The sequence below is a fragment of the Ovis canadensis genome, chromosome 5 (genome assembly GCF_042477335.2).
Source record: "Ovis canadensis isolate MfBH-ARS-UI-01 breed Bighorn chromosome 5, ARS-UI_OviCan_v2, whole genome shotgun sequence".
Classification (NCBI taxonomy): domain Eukaryota; kingdom Metazoa; phylum Chordata; class Mammalia; order Artiodactyla; family Bovidae; genus Ovis; species Ovis canadensis.
In genome coordinates, this window is record NC_091249.1 from 64,687,846 (window position 1) to 64,713,336 (window position 25,491).

The following is a 25,491-nucleotide window of genomic DNA, read 5'->3' on the forward strand; positions in this document are numbered from 1 at the left end:
ATTGCTCTCATCAGATGGTCTTTTATTATTGGGAAGCTACAGGCTCACCATGGTAGAGGAAAGTTTTCCAAAATTATAACTGTCACTCAAAATCTTAAATTTTAGTATTTGCAACAAATGCTATCATTCATTTTCCTTGCAGTGAGGGATTCATTTCATTCATTTTAAAGAGAATGTCTGCTCTCTGGTGTTATAAATACCCAGATTCATTTTGTAAATTTCTTGCCTCGGACCTGGAATCAACCATTCCCCAAGGATCCTTCAATTCTTTTTTGTGGGAGATATTATTCAGACATATAATCTGGGTGGTAGGTGTGCTCATTCCTACAGGAATGAGTCAATGTTTCTAGGTATTTTCAGTTACTGAACTAAGGGATATGCATTTTTTAAAAAGTAAAATCACAAATTCATACTAATCTTTCCAATTCAAGTTAAGAACTATAAGGTTTTTAGTTAATTTTATTACTCTTACATTTGTATCTCCTTTCTCTCACCATAAAAATCTTAGTGTTCATTTATATCAACATAATTACTAATTTATTACAACACACTACTCAAAGAACAGACTCAGAAAACAGTACCAGCACTACACCAACAATGTGGTTCCAGTAACAGTTTAATGTTTTTGCCATACTTTTCATTTGTAGGCTGCATTTTACTAGGCTTGTACAAATTGTTGTTTAGTTGCTAAGTTGTGTCCAACTCTTTTGCGACCCCACGATTGTAGCCTGCCAGGCTCCTCTGTCCATGAGATTTCCCAGGCAAGAATAGTGGAGTGGTTTGCCATTTCCTTCTCCAGGGGATCCTCCCTATCTAGGGATCAGACCCATGTCTCCTGCATTGGCAGGCAGATTCTTTACCACTGAGCCATCAAGGAAGCCTCTTGTATAAATTGTCACGTTTTAAAGTATCTTGGAATAGTTCATCTCTGTGTAGTTAAGCCACAAACTACATAGAGTTAGATTCATTTGTTTGAAATTGCTTTCAAAATTAGGGCTTTTTAAGATTAAGTATTTTTGAACCACCTTTGTCCAATTCCCCCTCTTCCCTACCCCTATCTCTGGTAATCACAAATCTGATCTCTTTTTCTATGAGTTTGTTTTTGAAGTATAATTAACCTACAGCACTGTTTTAATTCCTGGTGTACAACATAGTGACTTGATATATCTATATGTTATGAAATGGTCACCATAATAAATCTAGTTACCATTTGTCCCCATACAAAGGTATTATATTATTACTGACTGTGTTTCCCATAGTGTACATTTTTTACCTGTGACTCATTTATTCTGTATAGCTGAAAGTTTGTACCTCTTAATTTCCCTTAATTTACCTGGTTTACTCATCTCCCACCCTCCTCCCTTCTGGCAACCACTTGTTTCTTCTCTATATCTGTGATTTTGATTCTATTTTGTTTATTCATTGTTTTTTTATATTTGCTTTTCAAATGTAAGTGGAATCATGCAGTTTTTGTTGTTGTCTGACGTATTTCACTTAGCGTAAAAACCTCACAATCCACCCAGATTGTCATGAATGGCAAGATTTTATTCTTTTCTATGACTAATATTCCATTATATATGTGTGTGTGTGTACACACACCACATCTTCTTTATTCCTTCATCTATTGGTGGACACTTAGGTTGCTTCCATATCTTGGATATTAATAGTGATTAATGTCACAATGAACATAGGGGGTCCATATATCTTTTCAAATTAGTGTTTTCATTTTCTTTAGAAAAGTATCCAGAAGTGGAATTGTTAGGTTATATGGTAGTTCTGTTTTTAATCTTTTGAGGAAACATCATACTGTTTTCCATAATGGTACACCAATTTACATTCCTATGAACAATGCATCAGGGTTCCATTTTCTTCACATGCTCATGAATACTTATTTCTTATTTGCTGTCTTTTTAATAATAGTCATTCTGACAAGTGTGAGGTGATATCTCAGTGTGGTTTTGATTTGCATTTCCCTGCTGATTAGTGATTTTGAACATCTTTTCTTGTATCTGTTGGCCATCTTCATGTCTTCTTTGGAAAAATACCTATTCAGATCCTCTGCCCATTTTTTAATCAGATCATTTTTTGGATATTGAGTTATATGTGTTCTTTATGTATTTGGATATTAGTCACTTATTGGATATATCATTTGCAAATATTAATATCTTCTCCCATTCAGTAGGTGACTTTTTCATTTTGTCAGTAGATTCCTTTGCTGTGCAAAATGTTTTTAGTTTGGTGTCGTCCCATTTGTTTATCTTTGCTTTATTCATTTCATCTAGATTGTCTGTTTTATTTACATATAATTGTTCATAGTAGTCTCTTGTGATTCTTTGTATTTCTGATATCAGTTGTCACTTTTTTTCATTTCTGATTTTATTTATTTGGCTCCTCTCTTTTTCTTGATGATTCTGGCTAAACGTTTATCAATTTTGTTTATCTTTTCAAAGAACTAGCTCTTAGTTTCATTCATCTTTCCTATTTTTTTAGACTCTATTCTATTTATTTCTTCTCTGGTCTTTATGATTTCTTTCCTTCTGCTAACTTTGGGTCTTGTTTGTTATTCTTTTATAGTTCCTTTCAGTGTAAGGTTAGGTTTTATTTGAAATTTTTCTTGTTTTCTGAGGTAGGCTTGTATCTCTGTAGAGTTCCCTTTTAGAACTGCTTTTGCTGTGTTCCTTAGATTTTTAGATCACAGTTTCTGTTTTTATTTGTCTCCAGATATTGGTTGATTTAATAGTAACAAACCAATCTTGCATTCTTAGCATAAATGTAGGTCTATTGTGATGTATTATTCTTTTTATATCACTAGATTTAGTTTCTTAACATTTTGCTTAGAATTTTAAAAATGTGTATATGATAGAAATTGACTTGCAATCTTTCATTCTTATAAAGTTTTTGTCAGGTTTTGGTGTCAAAACTATGCTGGTCTCATATAGTAAATTGAGAAGTATTACCTTTTTTCCAGTTCTTTGGAAACTTTGCGTATGTAAATCAGTGGTTTCTTTCCCTCCTGTAAACATTTGGAAGAATTCAGAATGAAGCCTTTTTGGACTAGCATTCTCTGCATTAAAGAATTCCATTAAATTCTCTGCATTTAATTATAAATAAATATCTGTTATAGATATGAAACTATACAGATCTTCTGTTTCTAGTTATAACAATTGCTTCATTGTGTTTTTCAATAATTTTGTGCATTCAAATAAATGTGAAAATACATTTATAGAGTGTGGGCTTAATGTTATTTTATAGTATTTCTTCTTATTTTGAAGTCATAGGAACCATATGTTTCTTTTTGTATTGCTAGTGTGGTATTTTTTATTTCTCTTTTTTTTTGGATAAGCTTTGCCATAGATGTGTTGGTTTTATTAGGCTTTTCAGTGAGCCATATTTTGACTGCCAGAAAATAAAAAGAAAACATTACCTTTAAATGAGTGCTAGGAAGATGGACAACTGAAGTCTCAATGGAAAAATAAAAGACAAAGGAAACTATAAGCAAGGTGAAAAGACAGCCTTCTGAATGGGAGAAAATAATAGCAAATGAAGCAACTGACAAACAACTAATCTCAAAAATATACAAGCAACTTATGCAGCTCAATTCCAGAAAAATAAACGACCCAATCAAAAAATGGGCCAAAGAACTAAATAGACATTTCTCCAAAGAAGACATACGGATGGCTAACAAACACATGAAAAGATGCTCAACATCACTCATTATTAGAGAAATGCAAATCAAAACCACAATGAGGTACCACTTCACACCAGTCAGAATGGCTGTGATCCAAAAATCTGCAAGCAATAAATGCTGGAGAGGGTGTGGAGAAAAGGGAACCCTCCTACACTGCTGGTGGGAATGCAAACTAGTACAGCCACTATGGAGAACAGTGTGGAGATTCCTTAAAAAATTGCAAATAGAACTACCTTATGACCCAGCAATCCCACTGCTGGGCATACACACCGAGGAAACCAGAATTGAAAGAGACACATGTACCCCAATGTTCATCGCAGCACTGTTTATAATAGCCAGGACATGGAAACAACCTAGATGTCCATCAGCAGATGAATGGATAAGAAAGCTGTGGTACATATACACAATGGAGTATTACTCAGCCGTTAAAAAGAATTCATTTGAATCAGTTCTGATGAGATGGATGAAACTGGAGCCGATTATACAGAGTGAAGTAAGCCAGAAAGAAAAACACCAATACAGTATACTAACACATATATATGGAATTTAGGAAGATGGCAATGACGACCCTGTATGCAAGACAGGGAAAGAAACACAGATGTGTATAACGGACTTTTGGACTCAGAGGGAGAGGGAGAGGGTGGGATGATTTGGGAGAATGACATTCTAACATGTATACTATCATGTGAATTGAATTGCCAGTCTGTGTCTGACGCGGGATGCAGCATGCTTGGGGCTGGTGCATGGGGATGACCCAGAGAGATGTTATGGGGAGGGAGGTGGGAGGGGGGTTCATGTTTGGGAATGCATGTAAGAATTAAAGATTTTAAAATGTAAAAAATAAAAAACTAAAATTAAAAAAAAATAAAAAAAAAATAATAAAAAAAAAAAAGACAGAAAACAATGAAATGACATCTTCAAGGGATTTAAGAAAACCTGAAAAACCTAGAATTTTATACCCAGCAAAAATATCCTTGAAAAGCAAAACCAATACAATATTGTAAAGTAATTAACCTCCAGTTAAAATAAATTTATATTAAAAAAAGAAGTAAATAAAAATATTTTCAAATGAAACAAAGTTGAGGAAATGCATCGCAATCAGATCTGCACTGAGGGAAATAGTAAGTGATTTCTTTATGGAAAGTTTTCCTAATTAGAAGCTCAGAAATATAGGAAGGAAGGAAGGGGAAAAAGAAGGAAGAAGAAGAAGTAAATATTAACTGACTAAAACAATAATAATGCACAGTAGAATTTAAAATACAAGAAGAACTAAAATATATGAGGACAACAACAAAAATATGGAAAGAGGTAAATGGAATTAAAAGGGTGTAAGGCCATTACATTGTCCTGAAAGTAGTGAAAGTGAAAATTATATTAGACTTTAATAAGTCCAGGATGAATGTTGTATTTTCTAAGAAAATCCATTTAAGATAGTAAAGAAAAGTAGACAATAAGTTAGTAGCAGAGAGAAGATGGATAAAAATATACTTAATTAGTCCAAACGAAGGCTAGAAGTAGGGGAAAGGCAAATTAGATAAATACAAGTAGAGATTAAAATCCAGGTATATCAGTAGTTACATTAGCTGTAGATAGACTAAACACTCCAATTTAAAAAATGGTCATACTGGTTAGAAATTATACTCCCGTATGTCAGTTATCAGAGATACACTTTTACAAAAAGGATAAAAAAAAAGTGGGAAGTAAAAGAATGGAAAGAGACATACCATGTAAACACTTATCAAAAGGAAACTGTATAGCTAACTCTAAGGTATCACTTATAGTGGACCTGAAGGCAAGAAGCCTTATAGATATAAATAGGGGCATTCAGTTCAGTTCAGTCACTCAGTTGTGTCCAACTCTTTGCGACCCCATGAATCGCAGCACACCAGGCCTCCCTGGCCATAACCAACTCCTGGAGTTCACTCAGACTCACACCCATCGAGTCAGTGATGCCATCCAGCCCTCGGTCGTCCCCTTCTCCTGCCCCCAATCCCTCCCAGCATCAGAGTCTTTTCCAATGAGTCAACTCTTCACATGAGGTGGCAAAAGTACTGGAGTTTCCACTTTAGCATCATTCCTTCCAAAGAAATCCCAGGGCTGATCTCCTTCAGAATGGACTGGTTGGATCTCCTTGCAGTCCAAGGGACTCTCAAGAGTCTTCTCCAACAACACAGTTCAAAAGCATCAATTCTTTGGCGCTCTGCCTTCTTCACCGTCCAACTCTCACATACATACATGACCACAGCAGAAACCACAGCCTTGACTAGACGGACCTTAGTCGGCAAAGTCAAGTCTCTGCTTTTGAATATGCTATCTAGGTTGGTCGTAACTTTTCTTCCAAGGAGTAAGCGTCTTTTAATCTCATGGCTGCAGTCACCATCTGCAGTGATTTTGGAGCCCCCAAAAATAAAGTCTGACACTGTTTCCACTGTTTCCCCATCTATTTCCCATGAAGAGATGGGGCATTATGTAATAATAAAAGGGTTAGTCCATTAGGAAGATAAAACAATCATAAAATTTAATGTGTTGATAACATCATGTTTAAGTACCTTAAGCAAAAACAATTAAACTTTAAGGAGAAATAGAGAAATCTATAACCAGAATGGGAAATTTTAACATACTTTGTTCAGAAACAGAGTAAGGAGACAAAAAAACCCAAAAAACAAAAAATACAACAATGAGGATACAGAGAATTTGAATAAGGGGGTTAACGAGCACGTGTCTGTGTGCATACAAAACCACCCAGTAACTGCAGAATGAAGTCTTTAAAATACACATGAGCATGTGGTGCAGGTAAGAAAATTAAGTGTAATCTGGACCATAAAAGAAATCTCAATGAATCCATGACAAGTTTTCATGCATGCATGCTTAGTTGCTCAGTCGTGTCTGACAGTATGTCAGGCTGTGAATGGTTGATTTTTGTAAATGTTCACGAATGTCTGTGTTTATGAAAGGGGTAATATTATGAAATTGCCTGTAAAAGTACTCTGTATATGTCTGTTAAGTCTTTTGCCAGTTGTGTTGTTCAAATATTCTGCATTCTTTTTTACTCTTTTTATTTGCTTATTTTATGTGACTGAAAAAGTTATGTTAAAATGTCTCATTGTAAATGAACTGTTTATTTCTTCTTGGATTTTTGTCACATTTTTACTTCATATATTTTGAGGCTTTTTATCTTATTTAGATACTTAACCCAACTTAGATTTGTAATATTTTCCTGTTAAGTGGAAACTTCTAACATTATGAAATAACTCTCTATCTCTACTTCAGTTGGTGATGAACTGTTTTAGTTTTTGTTTGCCTATGATGTCATTCTTGATAGATATTTTTCCTTGGGTATAGAATTCTAGGTAAGCATTTCCTTCACTTTGGCACATTAAATTTATCACCTACTTTTTGGGTTTCACTGTTGTCTTATTGTGCTCTTTTGTGAGTAATTTCTTATTATTTTTCTTTCAGTTTTGCTAATTTTGTCTTCTTTTGTGCCTAATATTCTACTAGAAGTGTCCCTTGAGTTTTATTTTTAGTTATTCTGTTTTTCATTTAAAAATTCTAATATTATTGTTCATATCTGCTGGGTTATTTTAAATTTATTTTACTTCTCTGAAAAGATTTTCAAACTTGCATTTTATTTCTTTAAATATATTAAATCTCTGATATTTCTACAGTCTGCATTCTGAAAGTATGTTTCTGCTGAGTGCTGCATCAAATAGTTTTTTATCACAGCTCCATATTTCCATGTGTTCCAGATTTCCCCTGACTTCTGATGGTCATTACCCTGAAAATAATATTTCTTAGGATATCCTGAGATCTTGTATGAAAGTACCTTCAAGATAGATTTTTATGTACATCTGCCAGTGTCTGAGGGGCTTCACAGGTGGCTCAGGCATTAAGAATCTGTCTGCAATGGAGGAAATACAGGAGATACTGATTTAATCCTTGGGTCAGGAAAATCTCCTGGGGAAGAGTATGGCAACCCACTCCAGTTTTCTTGCCTGGAGAATCCTATGGACAGAGGAGCCTGGCAGGCTACAGTCCAGTCCCTGGGGTCACAGAGAGTCAGACACTACTGAAGTGACTGAACACACACATGCCAGTGTCTGAATAATACTAGTTGTATGCTACCATACGTTCAAGACTTGAGGATCTTTGGAGGCTTAGGCTATATATACCCAGCTGAAAATCTACAGGATATCCAGTATCCAACCACAACTTTATAAGGTTTTTTTCCCTTTCCCATTTTCCTTCTGTTTTGGTTGGCTCCAAGTGAAATTTCCCAGCAGTGGATAGGTTTAGTTTTGTTACACCATCTCCGGGAGGGTATGGTCCTTGGGTTCCAGATTACTGTAGTTTGGAGATCCTATAAGATTCCTCTTCTTATGTACTTTCTGGTCCTTAATTTCTGTCTTCCTTATCCTACAAATTATCTGGATTTACAACCAAGTTTATGTTGGAAGATGCTTTCAAAACAAAAAGCAAGTTCAAAATTCTGCTCACCTCTCTGGGTTTAAGTTTCCTCCAGACTTTGTCTTAGCAGTTCTCGCTCTTATCAGATTTCCAGTGCTTTTAAGATAATTGTTTTAATATTTTATCTAGAATATTTACTTGCTTTCAGTAAGATGGCTGCTCTGAATAATTTAAGCTTCCATTACCCAAGATTCCCTAGTATACAATTTTATCACCAGCATATTAGCATCTAAGTAGTATTGAAATGTTTTATTGTTGTGAAGTTGCTCAGTCGTGTCTGACTCTTTGCAACCCCACAGACTGTAGCCTGCCAGGCTCCTCCGTCCATGGGATTTTCCAGGCAAGAATACTGGAGTGGGTTGCCATTTCCTTCTCCAGAGGATCTTCCCAACCCAGGGATCAAACCTGGGTCTCCCGCTTTTTAGGCAGATGCTTTTACTGTCTGAGCCAACAGGAAAGTCAATGTTTTATAGGGGGATTTAAATCTTTTATTATTATTTTGGACTTCCCAGGTGGCACTAGTGGTAAAGAACCAGCAATTACTGATTTTGGGGAAAAAAGTAATTTGTACATTAGATCTACTATGAACCAAGAGAGCACATGCTTTCACTTAAAATATTCAGACAATAACCTATTGTCTGAAAAAGAACACACACACACACACATATTACATCTATGTAACTGAATCACTGTGCTGTATACCTGACACTAACATGACATTGTAAATCAACCATATTTCAATAAAAAGCAAACAAAAACATTCAGATAATCAAATTTTATTGAAGGTGGTACTTGTGACTTTGCTTGACATACAATTTCCATATTTCTTTATTCTAGTCACTCCATCTGACATACTTTTTAAAGCATGAGACACTCAAAATGTCGAGACAGATAAGATATAATCCATAATAGTGAAAGATATCTCAACAATAAACAGGTAAACCATCAATTATAATACAAACAGATTAGAGAAACAATGAAACAAATACATGCTACCCTGGAATGCAGAGGGAAAACAAATAACTTAGTATGTTGTTTGGTTGTGGATGGGGACATGTAGAGAGATCTTCCCATGTAAGATATTGCTATAGTAGAGGATTAATGGATGATTTGGGAAGCAAGGAGGTAGATTGGTGAACGAGTTTTTCAGGCAGAGCAAAATCCATAAAGCCCTGGAGGAATTAGAAAGCATAAGAGAAACTGAAAATACTTTGATTTGGTCAGAATATACTGTATATGTGTAAGCAAAGAAGAAGTTGAGGCTAGAAAAATAAGAATCAGGTAAGATTCTTTAATGTTTAGAATATCAGATTTTATCATGAAGAAATAGGTAGCTGATAAGGTTGAGAAAAACGTTTAAAAATAACTTTTCCATTAAATAGTACCACATGATCATTGTAGATGTTTTATAAAAAGAAATTACCTGTAGTTCTAAAACCTAAGTACAGTCACAATTATGTTTACGGCTCTTTTAAAAAAAACATGTTCCATGTGTATTTTAAAAAATAGTTGAAATAATATATAAATAATTTATATATTATAGAATATAGTAAAATTTGGGAAAGTATAGGCATTTTTAAATGATTACATTTTTATTGAGATATAGTTGATATACAATAATGTATGTTTCAGATGAATAACATAGTAATTCACAGTTTTTAAATGCTGTATTCCATTTATAGTTATTGTAAAATATCTGCTCTATTCTCTGTGTTATACAACATATCCTTGTAGCTTATCTGTTTTATATAGTCTGTAGCCCTTAATCCCCTGCCCATATCTTGCCCCTCTCCTCTTCTCCCCGCTGGTAGCGCTAGTTTGTTCTCTATGAATCTGTTTCTTTTTTGTTATAGAGGTCAACATTTTAGATGACTGTATGATAGTTCATCACAGATAATTTTCCTATGCTGAACATTTGATTCTAGTGTTTATTATAAATGTCACTGCTGTGAACAAGTTTGTACATTGATCTTTGCTTGATTTTCAGATAAATTCCTTAGGAAGATGCATAGAAGACATCCTGCTATTAGCTTGAAAGTTGACATGTTTTGTGTTTTTTAAACTTTAAAAATTCTTTTTATTATCATTTTGGTGGTTACCTTAGGTGTTATAACATAATCCTTGACTTCTCAAAGTCTAATTATTAATTAGTACTTTTAGCCCTTTTTGCTGGATCTATTTCTGTAATAGTTGTGGGTCATGAATTATTCTTACTCAGACATATTATTTTTTGTCCCTATTTCTAGCCACATTTGGAACTATTTTGGAAAATACTGTTCAGTCATGTCCAATAATAATTGCAATTAATTAGCTGAGCCAGATTTTGTCTATTCCCCGAATCAGTAACTAGAAATAACACAGACACCCAGGATGTAAATAACATAACTGTTAATAGTTTCCCATTCCTGCTGTTTTGACTCGAAAAATGTCATATAATAGATTTTATATTTGGCTTTATATTTGGCTTTATATTTTTATAACGGTTTTATATTTGGCTTCCTCTCTTAGAAAGGAGGGCATATTCTATATCTCCATCAAAACATTTAAAAGATATCTTCTTTAGATTAATGATAGTAGCCTGAGCAAGATTGTTAATTATTAATGTGTGTAAGATTAAATGTTCCTCCCAAGCACCTGTCCTCTACCATCAAGGATTATGATTATAATCTCAGAAGATTATAGCCATGCATTTAGATTCATTCTGAATCACAATTGATGACTTCTAATGCCTTTCAACTTTCATTCAACTGAAAATCAAATAGGTCTGAATTGTCACGGCACTCTTTTTACCTCTGTGGAAAGCAAAGAACCTTATAATTTTGAGGACATAACACTAGTGTTTGCCTCTTTTATGGTGTCTTTCATAATCTATGACCCTTGGGCTCAGAAACATTTTGTTCATATAAGAGATTTTATCACCAAGCAAGAAGATTTACATAAGTCTGTATAGTAAGTGAGGAGTTGATAGTAGTTCACGTTAATATTTGTAGCTATGATATTATTCTACCTATTTAGATGAACAGAGGAATAAATTGTGAAAATTTAATCTATAGTTTACGTACATATCAGCTGCCCTCTGCCTCACTTAAATTTGCCTCTCCTCTGAAATCCACTATTTATTCCTTCTGTGATTCAGTTGTAAGTTAATATTTTATCTATAGTTCTCTTGAAATGCCCAATTGAAGGTTGTGCCCTAGAATGGTTTGATGGAATTTACTTTAAGAGTTTTTTTTTTTTTTTTTTGATCCATGTGATGGCTGAATATTCTCCTGTTTAACAGCTTATTTGAAGGTTTTTGGAAATACAAGACCAGAAGAAACTTAAATCACATTTTTGTGTTTGAAAATTTTATTTTCTCCTTATAACATCAATAGATTTTGTTATATAGCTAAAATAATATTTAAAATATTATATGAAAACTCTAAAATCACCAGGATCCCCAAGATATTAATCTAAATTTAGACAAGCAGTTAATTATATGTGGGTTCTTTACCAGTAGTGCCACCTGGGAAGCCATTAAGGAAAGGGAATAATTCCTTTTTTTCTTTAAAGGTTGTTATCAAGTACTTCCAGGCTTCCCTAGTAGCTCAGTTGTTAAACAATCTGCCTGCAATGTGGGAGACCTGGGTTCGATCTCTGGGTTGGGAAGATCCCCTGGAGAAGGGATAGTGCCCACTCCAGTATTCCAGATAATTTGGTCAGGATGAAAACATAAGGCCAGTTTCCACACTTGTTTAAGAACCTTAAAATTTTATAGTGATATTTTATGGCTTTATTTTTATCAACTTATTATAGTTATCTTAATAACTATAATGTATAGTTATAATGTATAGTATAGATATAGCTATATCTTAATAGACTATATCCATTTAAAGTATTTGATTCAGTGAGTTTTGTTTTTAAAAATTGAGGTTTATTATATGCAATATTATATAATTTTTAGGTGTACAACATAGTGATTTGTAATTTTTAAAGGATTTGTTCCATTTATAATTATTATAAAATATTGGCTCTATTTCCTGTGTTGTTCTGTACATCCTTGTAGCTTATTTGTTTTATACATAGGAATTTCTTCCTCTTAATCACCTGTCCCTACTTTGCCCTTCCCTCCTCCCTTCTCCCCACTGCTACCCACTAATTTGTTCTCTACATCTGTGAGCCTGTTTTTTTTTATTATTATAGTCACTAGTTTATTTTTTAAATTCCCTGATTCAATGTGTTTTAATGATTGTTTACATTCTTGGAATTACCACTAACCTAAAGGTATAGCATATTTTCACCACTCCTAAAAGTTTTCTGTGGTTCTTTTGCAGTTATTTCTCCCTCCAACTCAGGCCTCAAAGAACCACTGATCTGCTTTCAGTTACTATAAATTGATTGCATTTTCTAGAATAATATATAAATGGAATTGTTCAGTAACAAGTTTTTGTATCTACCTTCTGTAGTTCAGCATAATGATTTTGAGATTCATTCATATTGCTGGGTATTTTCAGTAGTCCATTCCTTTTCATCATTGAGTAGTATACCATTGTATGGATATATCACATTTTTATTGCCTAGTCACCTGTCAATGGAATGTTTTTTCTAATTTCTAGCTATTAAGAAAAAGACTTCTGTGTAGACTGGCTATGTTCTCTGGTAGGTGTATGTTTTAAGAAGCCGACACATTGTTTGTCAAAGTGTGCATCATTTCACATGTTCATCAGCAACCATATGGGGGTTCCAGTTGCTCCACATCTTCACAAACATTTGGTCAGTCTTTTTAAAAAAGGTCCTTTATCACAACCATTCTAATGAGTGTGAACCATTATTCAGTTGTGGTTTTAATTAGCATTTCCCTAATGATTTTGTGCATTTTTTAAAATGTGCCTCCACTTGTATGTCTTCTCCTAAGGAGTATGTTAAAATTATTTTCCCCTTTTTTATTGGTTTGTGTGCCTCATTATTACTGAATTGTAAAAATCTATATACAAGTACTATATCAGATATATGTACTGCAGATACTTTCTCCCATTCTGTGTCTTACCCATTCATTTTCTTAATAGTGTCCTCTGAAGACCAAAGTTTTAAATTTTGATGAGGGCAAACTATTTTTTGTTTTATGATTTATGTCTTTTGTGTTCTCCTTAGAAAACTGCTTATTCCAAGTTGACAAAGAATTTTCTCTGTGTTTTCTTCTAGAAGCTTTTAGATTTAGTTCTGTGAGCCATTCAAGCTAATTTCTGTGGATGGTATGAGGTAATGTAGATTTATTTTTCTCCATTCAAAGACCATTTATTGAAAAGACCTACTCTTTTCAATTATCGTGGCATGTTTATAAAAAAATCAATGGACCATATTTTGTTGACCTTATTCTGGACTCTGTTTCATCCCTTTGATCTGTATGTTTTTTCTTTCACCAGTAGTAAATTGTTTTGATATTGTAATTTTATAAGTTTGTAATGAGCTGTATAAGATTCCTTAGGATTTTCTAATTGTATCATCTGGAAATAGAGATTCTTACTTCTTTCTTCCAGGATTACATTTAATATTTTTATTTATTACTTAATAGCAATGGCTAAGACATATAGTACAATAGTGAATAGAAGTGATAAGAGCAAGCATCCTTGCTTTATTTCCAACTTTGCTAAGTCACTTCAGTCATGTCCGACTCTGTGCGACCCCATAGATGGCAGCCCACCAGGCTACCCTGTCCCTGGGATCCTCCAGGCAAGAACACTGGAATGGGTTGCCATTGCCTTCTCCAATGCATGAAAGTGAAAAGTGAAAGTGAAGTCGCTCAGTCGTGTCCGACCCTCAGCAATCCCATGGACTGCAGCCCACCAGGCTCCTCTGTCCATGAGATTTTCCAGGCAAGAGTACTGGAGTGGGTTGCCATTGCCTTCTCCAATTTCCAACTATAGGGCATAAGTATTCAATATTTCATCATTAAGTATTATGGAAGTCATAGATTTTTTTATAAATGTTTTATCAAATTGAGGAAATTCCTCTCTCTGGATTGTTCAGAATTTTATCATGAGTAGTTACGGAATTTTGTCAAAATTTTTTTCCACATCAATTGAAGTGAAAATAAAGTTTTCTTCTTTAACCTACGAATATGGTAAATTATACTGATTGTTTTTGAATGTTGAAACAACCTTTCATTCCTGGGATAAACCTTTAGACATGATTATTGTCTTTAAGCATATTGTTGGATTAGATTTGCTAATATTTTGTTATTTTTATACCTGTGTTTGTACAATATATCTTTATGTGATTTTCTCATTTTTTTCTTTTCTGTTCTTTCTGTTGTGATATCTTTGTCAGGCTATGCTATTACCTGACCCAATAAAAAGACTTCAATTTCTTTGATAGATTTTTAAATTAAAAATGAAAACACTATTCATATAATTGTTTCATCTTGAGTTACTCTTAAGATGTATTTTTCAAAGAATTTGTCTATTTATTCCAATTTGTTATGTTTGTTAGCACAAAATTATTAATAGTATTCTCTCATCTTATAATGTCTGTGTAGTCTATAGCATGATAGCATTCCTTTTATTCCTGATGTTGATGATTTGTGTTCTATTTTTTTCTTGATCAGTCTAGCTTGAAGTTTATCAATTTTGTCGATCTTTTCAAAGAGCCAGCTTTTGACTTTCTGATACATTTTCTATTATTTTTCTGCTTTCTGTTTTATTAATTTCTTCATCTTTATTATTTGCATTCTTCTATGACTTTGGGTTTACTTTGCTCCTTCTTACATTTTGGGGTGTATTTTTCTATATCCTTTAGGTATATTCTATATCTAATTTAAAATTCTTTCTAATAGAAAAAAATTAAGGCTACAAATTCCCCTCTAAAAACTGTTTATTTGTGTTCAACAAATTTTTATATACTGTATATTTATTTTTGCTCATTTTAAAATATGTTCAATTTCCCTCTGATTTATTCTTTTGCCCATTGATTACTTAGGAGTGTCTTTAAGTTTACAAGTATTTGTGGTTTTCCTAGCTATCTTATTACTTCTGATTTCTATTTAATTCTGTTTTGTTCAAAGCAGATACTCTGCCCAATTTCAGTCTTTTAAGGTTTATTTTTATTCCCTGGTGACTCAGATGGAAAAGCGTTTGACTGCAATGCCTGAGACCAGGCTTCAATCCCTGGGTCAGGAAGATCCCATGGAGAAGGAAATGGCAACCCACTTCCAGTACTCTTGCCTGGAAAATTCCATGGACGGAGGAGCCTGGTGGGCTACAGTCCATGAGGTCGCAAAGACCTGGACATGACTGAGCAATTTCACTTTCTTCTTATGTCTCAGTATACAGTCTATCTTGGTGAAAGTACCAAATATACTTTAAAAGAATGTGTATTCTGCAGTTGTCAGGTGTAGTGATTTATAAGTTATAAATAATTATTTAGGTCTTCACTGATATTTTTGTGTAGTTCTATCAGTTGCTCTGAGAGTAGTGTTAAAGTATTTATTATTATTATAGTTCTCCCTTTAATTGTGTCCATTTTGCTTCATACATTGTCAGGCTCTACTATTAGGCATATGTGCACATTTATAATTATTACAATCTTCCTGATTTACTGATCTTTATATTTTTTTTGAAATATCTCTTTGTTGCTCAGATCATGAATTCCTTATTGAGAAATTCAGACTTAAATTGAAGATAGTGGGGAAAACCACTAGACCATTCAGGTATGACCTCAATCAAATCCCTTATGATTATATAGTGGAAGTAAGAAATAGATTTAAGAGACTAGATCTGATAGACAGAGTACCTGATGAACTATGGAAGGAGGTTCGTGGCATTGTACAGGAGACAGGGATCAAGACCATCACCAAGAAAAAGAAATGCAAAAAAGCAAAATGGCTGTCTGAGGAGGCCTTACAAATACCTGTGAAAAGAAGAGAAGCAAAAAAGTGAAGGAGAAAAGGAAAGATATACCCATCTGAATGCAGAGTTCCAACGAATAGCAAGGAGAGATAAGAAAGCCTTTCTCAGCAATCAATGCAAAGAAATAGTGGAAAACAATAGAATGGGAAAGACTAGAGATCTCTTCAAGAAAATCAGAGATACCAAAGGAACATTTCATGCAAAGATGGGCTCAATAAAGGACAGAAATGGTATGGACCTAACAGAAGCAGAAGATATTAAGAAGAGGTGGCAAGAATACACAGAAGAACTGTACAAAAAACATCTTCATGACCCAGATAATCATGATGGTGTGATCACTCACCTAGAGCGAGACATCCTGGAATGTGAAGTCAAGTGGGCCTTAGGAAGCATCTCTACGAACAAAGCTAGTGGAGGTGATGGAATTCCAGTTGAGCTATTTCAAATCCTAAAAGATGATGCTGTGAAAGTGCTGCACTCAATATGCCAGCAAATTTGGAGAACTCAGCAGTGGCCACAGGACTGGAAGAGGTCAGTTTTCATTCCAATCCCAAAGAAAGGCAATGCCAAAGAATGCTCAAACTAGCACACAATTGCATTCATCTCACACGCTAGTAAAGTAATGCTCAAAATTCTCCAAGCCAGGCTTCAGCAATACATGAACCATGAACTTCCAGATGTTCAAGCTGTTCTAGAAAAGGCAGAGGAACCAGAGATCAAATTGCCAACATCCGCTGGATCATCAAAAAAGCAAGAGAGCTCCAGAAAAACATCTATTTCTGCTTTATTGACTATGCCGAAGCCTTTGACTGTGTGGATCACAATAAACTGTGGAAATTTCTTCAAGAGATGGAAATACCAGACCATCTGACCTGCCTCTTGAGAAACCTATATGCAGGTAGGAAGCAACAGTTAGAACTGGACATGGAACAACAGACTGGTTCCAATAGGAAAAGGAGTACGTCAAGGCTGTATATTGTCACCCTGCTTATTTAATTTAATATCCAGAGTACATCATGAGAAATGCTGGGCTGGATGAAGCACAAGCTGGAATCAAGATTGCCAGGAGAAATATCTATAACCTCAGATATGCAGATGACACCACCGTTATGGCAGAAAGTGAAGAACTAAAAAGCCTCTTGATGAACGTGAAAGAAGAGAGTGAAAAAGTTGGCTTAAAGCTCAACATTCAGAAAACTAAGATGATGGCATCTGGTCCCATTACTTCATGGCAAATAGATGGGGAAACAGTGGAAACAGTGGCTGACTTTATTTTGGGGGGCTCCAAAATCACTGCAGATGGTGATTGCAGCCATGAAATTAAAAGACACTCCTTGGGAGGAAAGTTATGACCAACTTAGACAGCGTATTAAAAAGCAGGGACATTACTTTGTCAACAAAAGTCCGTCTAGTCAAGGCTATGGTTTCTCCAGTAGTCATGTATGGATGTGAGAGTTGGACTATAAAGAGAGCTGAGTGCAGAAGAATTGATGCTTTTGAACTGTGGTATTGGAGAAGACTCTTGAGAGTCCCTTGGACTGCAAGGAGATCCAACCAGTCCATCCTAAAGGAGATCAGTCCTGGGTGTTCATTGAAAGGACTGATGTTGAAGCTGAAGCTCTGATACTTTGGCCACCTGATGCGAAGAGCTGACTCATTTGAAAAGACCCTGATGTTGGGAAGGATTGAGGCCAGGAAGAGAAGTGCACGACAGAGGATGAGATGGCTGGATGGCATCACCGACTCAATGGATATGAGTTTGGGTGAACTCCAGGAATTGGTGATGGACAGGGAGGCCTGATGTGCTGCAGTTCATGGGGTCACAAAGAGTCGGACATGACTGAGCAAGTGAACTGAACTGAATACTCTTTTTTGAAGTATATTTTATCTGATATTAAATAGGCCATTCCAATCTCATATTTACTGTGTGCATGGCATATCTCTTCTCATCCATTTACTTTCTGTTTCTTTACATTTAAAATGTGCCCTTGTACAAAGAATATGTTTTGGTCTTGTTCTTTTATTCATCTTGGTAACTGTTATCTTTTGACTGAAGTTAATTTGTGTGATTGTTGATATGTTTGAATTTGTGTTCTCTAATATATTGTCTCGGAGAAGGCAATGGCACCCCACTCCAGTACTCTTGCCTGGAAAATCCCATGGACAGACGAGCCTGATAGGCTGCAGTCTATGGGGTCGCAAAGAGTCAGACATGACTGAGCGACTTCACTTTCACTTTTCACTTTCATGCATTGGAGAAGGAAATGGCAACTCACTCCAGTGTTCTTGCCTGGAGAATCCCAGGGACGGGGGAGCCTGGTGGGCTGCCGTCTATGGGGTCGCACAGAGTCGGACACGACTGAAGCGACTTAGCAGCAATATATTGTCTTTCATTTTCCACTCTGAATTTGTTCTTCTGGTTTTCCTTGTCTCTTTTGAATTATTTGAATATTCTTTAGAATTCTGTTTAATTTTTGGATATAGGTATTTTTAGTTAAATCTATTTGCATATTTTAGTTGTTGCTGTAAGGACTATAGTATGTATCTTAACTTTTATCAGTCTACTTAGAGTTACTTGTGTTCTACTTTCATAAAACAGTAACATAGTAACCTGTAACCATATAAAACTGTTCAGCTCCTCTCATGCCATTGCTTACACTATAGTTTTCATTTGTATTAAACTTGTATAATATTGACCCAAGACACAAGATACAGTTATATTTTTTGCTTAGTCATTATGTGCTTTAGAGAAGTTAAGAAGATAAAAAGTCATTTTTATTCATCCAGACATTTACCATTTTCAGTGCAGTTCCTTGTTTCCAAAGAGTCTGATTTCCCTGTAGTATCTTTTCACTTCAGCCTGGAAAAGTTTAATGTGTATCTGCTGCAGTGATTTCTCTTAGTTTTCTTTATTGGAAAATGTATTTATTTCTATTGCATTTTTGACTAATAAAGAGGTCTGAATTGATAGTTTTTTCTTTCTTTCAGCATTTTAAAGATTTTATTCCATTGTCTTTTAACCTCTGTGTTTCCTTTTATTTATTTTTGGCTTCGCTGGGTCTTCTTTGCTTTGCATGGGTTTTCTCTAGTTGTGGAGAGCAGGGGCTACTCTTCATTGCTGTGCAAGGGCTTTGCATTGTGGTAGCTACTCTTGTTGCAGAGCACCAGCTCTAGAGTGCTGGCTAATAGTTGTGACACGTGGGCTTAGTTGTTCTGCAGCATGTGGAATCTTCCCAGATCAGGGATTGAACCTGTGTCTCCTGCAGGTGGATTCTTACCCACTGTGCCACCGGGGAAGTCCTTAACCTCTGTGTTTTCTGATGAGAAGTCTACAATCATTTAAGTCATTGTTACCTTTCTATGATACAATTGTTTTTGTTACCTTTTTTTTTTGGTGAGGTGTACTGATTTCAAGGTTTTCTACTTATCTTTGGTTCAGAAATTTGACTATGATGTGCTTGCTTGTGGTTTTCTTCATATTTTTCCTGTTTGGGATTACCTGAGTTTACCAAACCTGCAAATTTCTGTTTTTCACCAAATCTGGAAAAATTTTTGTCCTTAATTCCTAATAGAGCCAAATATTTTTTGGCTATATTCTCTGTTTTCTCTCTTTCTGAACTCTATCACCTACATATGAAACTTTTGAATATTTTCTGGTTTTATCATTGTAGAGTTTAACTTTTGTCCTTAATAGTCATATTTTTATATCCTCATATATAGGAATATATGTCCTATATTCTCTATATATCCTATATTCTATTAGGTCTGTGAAGCTCTGCTTATTTGATTTAAATTCTTTCTCTCTCTCCTTCAGATTTGATCATTTTCTTACTCTAATTTCAGGTTCAGTGACTTTTGCTTCTATTATCTCCACTCTTCTATTAAGCCTACTCAATGAATTTTTATTTCAGACATGATATTTTAGTGCTAGTATTTCCACTTGGTTCTTTTTTTATATTTTCTATGCTCAGATTTTCTTTATTTTCATTCATTACCGGCATGGTGTTCTTCATGTTGTTAAATATAGTTAGAGTAGCTACCTTAAAGTAATTCCAACTCCTACATCATCTCAGGTTTGGTTTCCTGGTGGTCTTTACCTTTGAAAACACATCACATTTTACTAGTTGTTTGTATGCTATGTGATTTTGAATTGTATCCTGGATAAGAGTTGTGGAGACTCTATACTTTGTTACATTTTTCTGAAGGGTGTTCATGTTTTTGTTTTAGGAGAGAATAAATGATTAGACTGAAAATACAAAACTTCTCTGGCTTGTGATGGGCAATAGTTCAAATTTAAGTTTAGTTCTTTTAGCTCTAGCCTTGGTTTTCTATATGTGGTTCAGGGGTCTACAGAGATGTGTGAAGAATTCACTTTATCTGGCTCTCTCCACTTAAGGATCTTTCTCTCCTCCAATTGCTGTGGTTGCTACTGACTCTTCATTATTCCTCATGCCTGAGAAAATGAGGTCTATCTGTCAGAGCTTTAGCTTCCTCATGTTGTGCCACAACCATGGCCTGTCCTCAGAGCAAAGCAACAAAAACAGGAAGCTCGCACCACACTAAACCCTTTCTCCAAATTTTGGCTCCCCACCAGATCTCCTTGCTTTTGTTTACTCTCAGGAGCCCTCAGAAAGTTACTACATGTATTTGTTCAGAAGGCCTATTATGAGCTTAGTTAGGTATAGCGGATTCAGCTTCAGACCTTTTTTTTTTTTTTAAAGATTTTGCTTAAATATCACATTAATCCAGAATTAAATTTAATAATTTTTTAATCTCCAGATAAAGGGTTGAATGAATGTTTGAGTTAGATATCAAGAAATGTATTTGCTTTCCTTAAATATTCTTTATTTTTTAAATTTGTCAAATTATTAACACATTTACAAGAGTCTTGGAAAATACAGAACAAAGTTACATACAGTTCCACTATATATTATAATTATTTTTTAAGTAGATAAATTAAGATTTTTAGTTGGAGTTTTAATATCAAGCTCTCAAAAATTAATAGAATGAACAGACAGAAAAGTAGAAGGATCTAGTAGACCTGAAAACACTATTAACCAATTCAATATAATTAAGATTTACACAGCTAAGGAATGTATATTCTTAAAGGAACAACTTTTAACCCTACTGGATATAGGGTAAAAGTGACATAAAAACACTGTGATGTGGGGACTTCCCTTGTGGTCCAGTGGTTAAGACTTCACACTGCCAGTGCAGAAGGCACAGGTTCTGGTTGGGGAACTAAGATCCCACATGCCATGCAGTGCGACCGAAAGATAAATAAGTAAAAACAGTATGATGAAACAAGTCAGCTTAAGTGAAATAAATTCAAAGAAGTAAACTGACTTTCTCAATGAGAATTTAGGTATAATTTATAGGAGTAATATGAAATAATTATGAGAACTTTTATAAGGAAAACAAAATATTGCTGTGAACATGATTCTGTGTTTCTTTACTGTATTATGAACCAAGAATTTTAAAGACAAATTAGAAGTGAATTGGCACTTTTACCATTGATTGTGAGTGTAAGTTGGCACAGAAATTTTGGACAGTATTTTGCCATGTCTGAGTAAAATTTATATGTCCATACTTTTAACTAAGCACCTCTCAAAATAAACACATAAGCACATACATACATGCACACACTTTCAGAAATATACCTAAATATTCAATCATATAGTAAAAATAAATTATGAAATATTCATAATGGCTGAATATTATACAGCCATTACCAGGAGTAAAACAGAGTTATCTGGGGAATTCCCTGGCTGTTCAGTGGTTGGGACTCTGTGCTTTCACTGCCAAGGACCCGGGTTCAATCCGGGTCAGAGAACTGGGATTTCACAGGTAGCATCACAGAGCCAAAAAACAAAACAAATAAACAAACCCCCCAGAGTTATCTGTGGTGGCATCATAAATGTTAAGTAAAAATTAACAGTAGTATGTAGAATGTGGTTACACTTGGGTAATATATGTAATGTACATATGTACATGTATACATAAAAGTCTGGAGGAATATACAATTATCTATTAATGACGTACAGGAGAATGGGATTTGAAAGGACTTTCACTTTTTTTGCCTTTTCTGGATGAATTGAGTTTTGTATAAGCAGCATGTATTTTTTAATGTTATTGAACCTAACTAAAATAAATAGACCAAGGAAAAAATAAAAATATTTCATGCAGGAAATATAACCAAAATTTACATCTTTTTAAAACCTAAAATATATGGACATACTATATTCACTTATTCAAAAAGTGACTATATACACACATATGCATTGTATATGTATACACACATGTATATGTATGTGAATATGCATATACATATACAATAAAAGCTTTTTACAGCAGTATAAACAAATATACTTTTACTTGCTAGTGATCCCCAGATGTTTTTCCTTAGTTGATTATAACTTTAATATAATAAATAAATTAAAAGTGCATATGAGATACCAGGAAAGGACATCAGAGGTTTAGTGTTTAGTTGTCACAAAGTAAATTTTCAATAAATGTTGAATGAATGAAAAGGTTCCCAATATCAGAAAAAAGAAATTTTCTTTTAATAAGAATGAGTGAGATTGTTCAGCTCTGAATTATTTCTGCAAATAAGATTCTGACACACTAACATAAGGCAATTTTCTTGTTTACAAATTCTGAGCCTTAATAGTAAAATAGCACAGAGATAAAATAAATGGAAATACAGTGCAGTCACATATTACTCTAGGGTTAGGGTCCAAAGTGTATGTGTGTGGTGAATAACACGTTTAATTAGTAAAAACTTGCAAATCACATAAATCTTTCCAAGTATATTTTCCCTAGTTGTATTGGTACCACTTTATTTTTAAAAAATTTTTTAATTTTTTATGATACTTTTATTTTATTTATTATTATTATTATTATTTTACTTTACAATACTGTATTGGTTTTGCCATACATTGACATGAATCCGCCAAGGGTGTACATGAGTTCCCAATCCTGAACCCCCCTCCCACCACCCTCCCCATATCATCTCTCTGGGTCATCCCAGTGCACCAGCCCCAAGTATCCTGTATCCTGTATTGAACCTAGACTGGCGATTTGTTTCTTACATGATAGTATACATGTTTCAATACCATTCTCCCAAATCATCCCACCCTCTCCCTCTCCCACAGAATCCAAGAGTCTGTTCTATACATCTGTGTCTCTTTTGCTGTCTCACATACAGGGTTATGGTACCACTTTAAAGATAAATTCTTATGTATGCTAAAGTTTAAGATTACTAAACTCATCTAAATCAGGGAACAAAAGAATTTTTTTTATCTGGATATTCAGGCTTTTCTGCCATTAAGATAAATGATGAATGAGGATTGATGGAGGATTATAAAGTGCTCCTGCTTTCCTATAGGGTTTATTCCATTTGCTTTTTAATGTTAGCTCAGTAACCTTGATACATATACAAATTCTTTAATGAGAATTAAATTTGATAATTTAATTTGGCTATGTATTGTAACATTATTAAATTTCTCCATGATTTTAAAAAATATATTGGGGAGAGAATAAGCATAGGGAATAATCCATGATAATTTAATTTTCTGTCCCTACCCCCAACCTAAAATTTCCAAGTTCTCAGAATTATAGCTAGTTTCTCATCCAGGGATGTGTACTCAAGAAACTCACGGTCTGATTTTTTTCAGGGTTGCAGCTACTTTCTTAACACATCATTGCTGACACTTGGAAAGAAGGACTTTTTTGTAATTTGAAAATCCTCTTTATTCTTCAATTCCTGCTAGCTTAAGGAGCACTAAATCTACATATCCTAGGAGGCTTATCTGTCTAGTATATCCTATGTATACATTGATTTATGAACCAATAAATGTCTCATATACAGTTGAGATTTCAAATGGGCTTATGATAATTGGATCAGAGGAATACTAGTCTAGCTTGAGAGTATAGCAGAAAACCAATCATGGGAGGCTATGATGAAATTTTAATTATAAAGGATATTGAATATCTTAGGGTGACAGTTCTGTTATAATAGATGTAACGTTGAACTAGAAAGGGAGAAAGTGAGATTCCCCCCCTACCCCAGATCTGCTTGAAACCAACTCTTATTTCTAGTAAATTATCAAACCATTCTGTGCTTCAGTTTTATATCTTCATTATAGTTACTGTCTTATTGTCTTTGGTTTACTGAGTTTATTGAAAAATTTCCCAATAGATTTAGATAAAGAAAAAGTCTCAAGTTAAAGTGCTAACTAATTGGAAAGTTTGGTATGCATATGTGTATACATATTTTTCTGCTCAGGGCTGGAAGGCTAACGTAGATATTAACCCACTTCAAGTTGTAGATGTATAAATTAAATGATATTAAGATTTTTTTTTAATGTAGAAAAGCAATTTATTCCATTATAAGCACTTACACAGTTAGTCATGGAGAGTAACAGGCCTGCTGTGAAACAGGTCACCCAAAATTGAGGTGGTATCAAACTAGTGGTCAAGGACTAACTCCTTAAAAGAAAAAAAAGTAACTCTTATCCAGGATTAATTTCATTTTAAAAACAAATACAAGCTATTGATTCACTCTTCTCAACTTAACTGGACAGTCTACGTGTGGTATAACTATCAGGTGAAAACATAGATCTTTACAACTTGGTAGTCCCAAGTGTCTTTAAAAAAACCATTTCACAGAAAGTAAAGAAATAATATTAAAACAGCTCAAGAAATACACCAACAAGCAAAAATATACGGGGAAGGAGGAACACATTGTTTTGACTTGACTGAAGAAACGAGAGGAGACTGGTCTCTGGAAGAAAATGTGCATCCTGGAAAGTTCAGCATGTAGGAATTTGTATGACTTGAATCTCCTCTATTTCCTGAATAAAAACAACACCTTGTAGTATTTATACTTCATGGCTCAGATACTTACCTCACTTGGCTCTATTTCTTACTCACTCTAGCCTTTACTTAAATGAGTCTGAAAAACCTGGGCATTATAGCGTAAGAAGAAAAATAACCACACATGATATTCCTTCTTTTTTGTGGCTAGTTTTTGGAAGGAAAGATGCTAAAGCTGAAACTCCAGTACTTTGGCCACTTTATGCGAAGAGTTGACTCACTGGAAAAGACTCTGATGCTGAGAGGGATTGGAGGCAGGATGAGAAGGGGACGACAGAGGATGAGATAGCTGGATGGCATCACCGACTTGATGGATGTGAGTTTGAGTGAACTCCGGGAGTTGGTGATGGACAGGGAGGCCTGGCGTGCTGCGATCCATGGGGTCACAAAGAGTTGGACACGACTGAGTGACTGAAGTGAACTGAACTGAATTGAACTTAGACCTCTGTTACTAGAAAATTCCTAAAGAAAATTTAAATATATGTCTATGGCTCTGCTGAATCAAGAAGCCACCAGTTAATATTTAGAAAACACCTTCTGTTTGGACTAATAACATTGTTGATAGAATTTATTATA

The 25,491-nt window shown here is 34.5% G+C and overlaps 1 protein-coding gene across 3 annotated transcripts in view; it reads left to right on the forward strand.

Annotated features, from left to right (window-relative positions):
• LOC138440397 (protocadherin alpha-C2) overlaps positions 1-25,491 on the forward strand; it is a 145,767-nt gene that overhangs the window by 59,889 nt on the left and 60,387 nt on the right. The gene's annotated exons all lie outside the window — the stretch shown is intronic.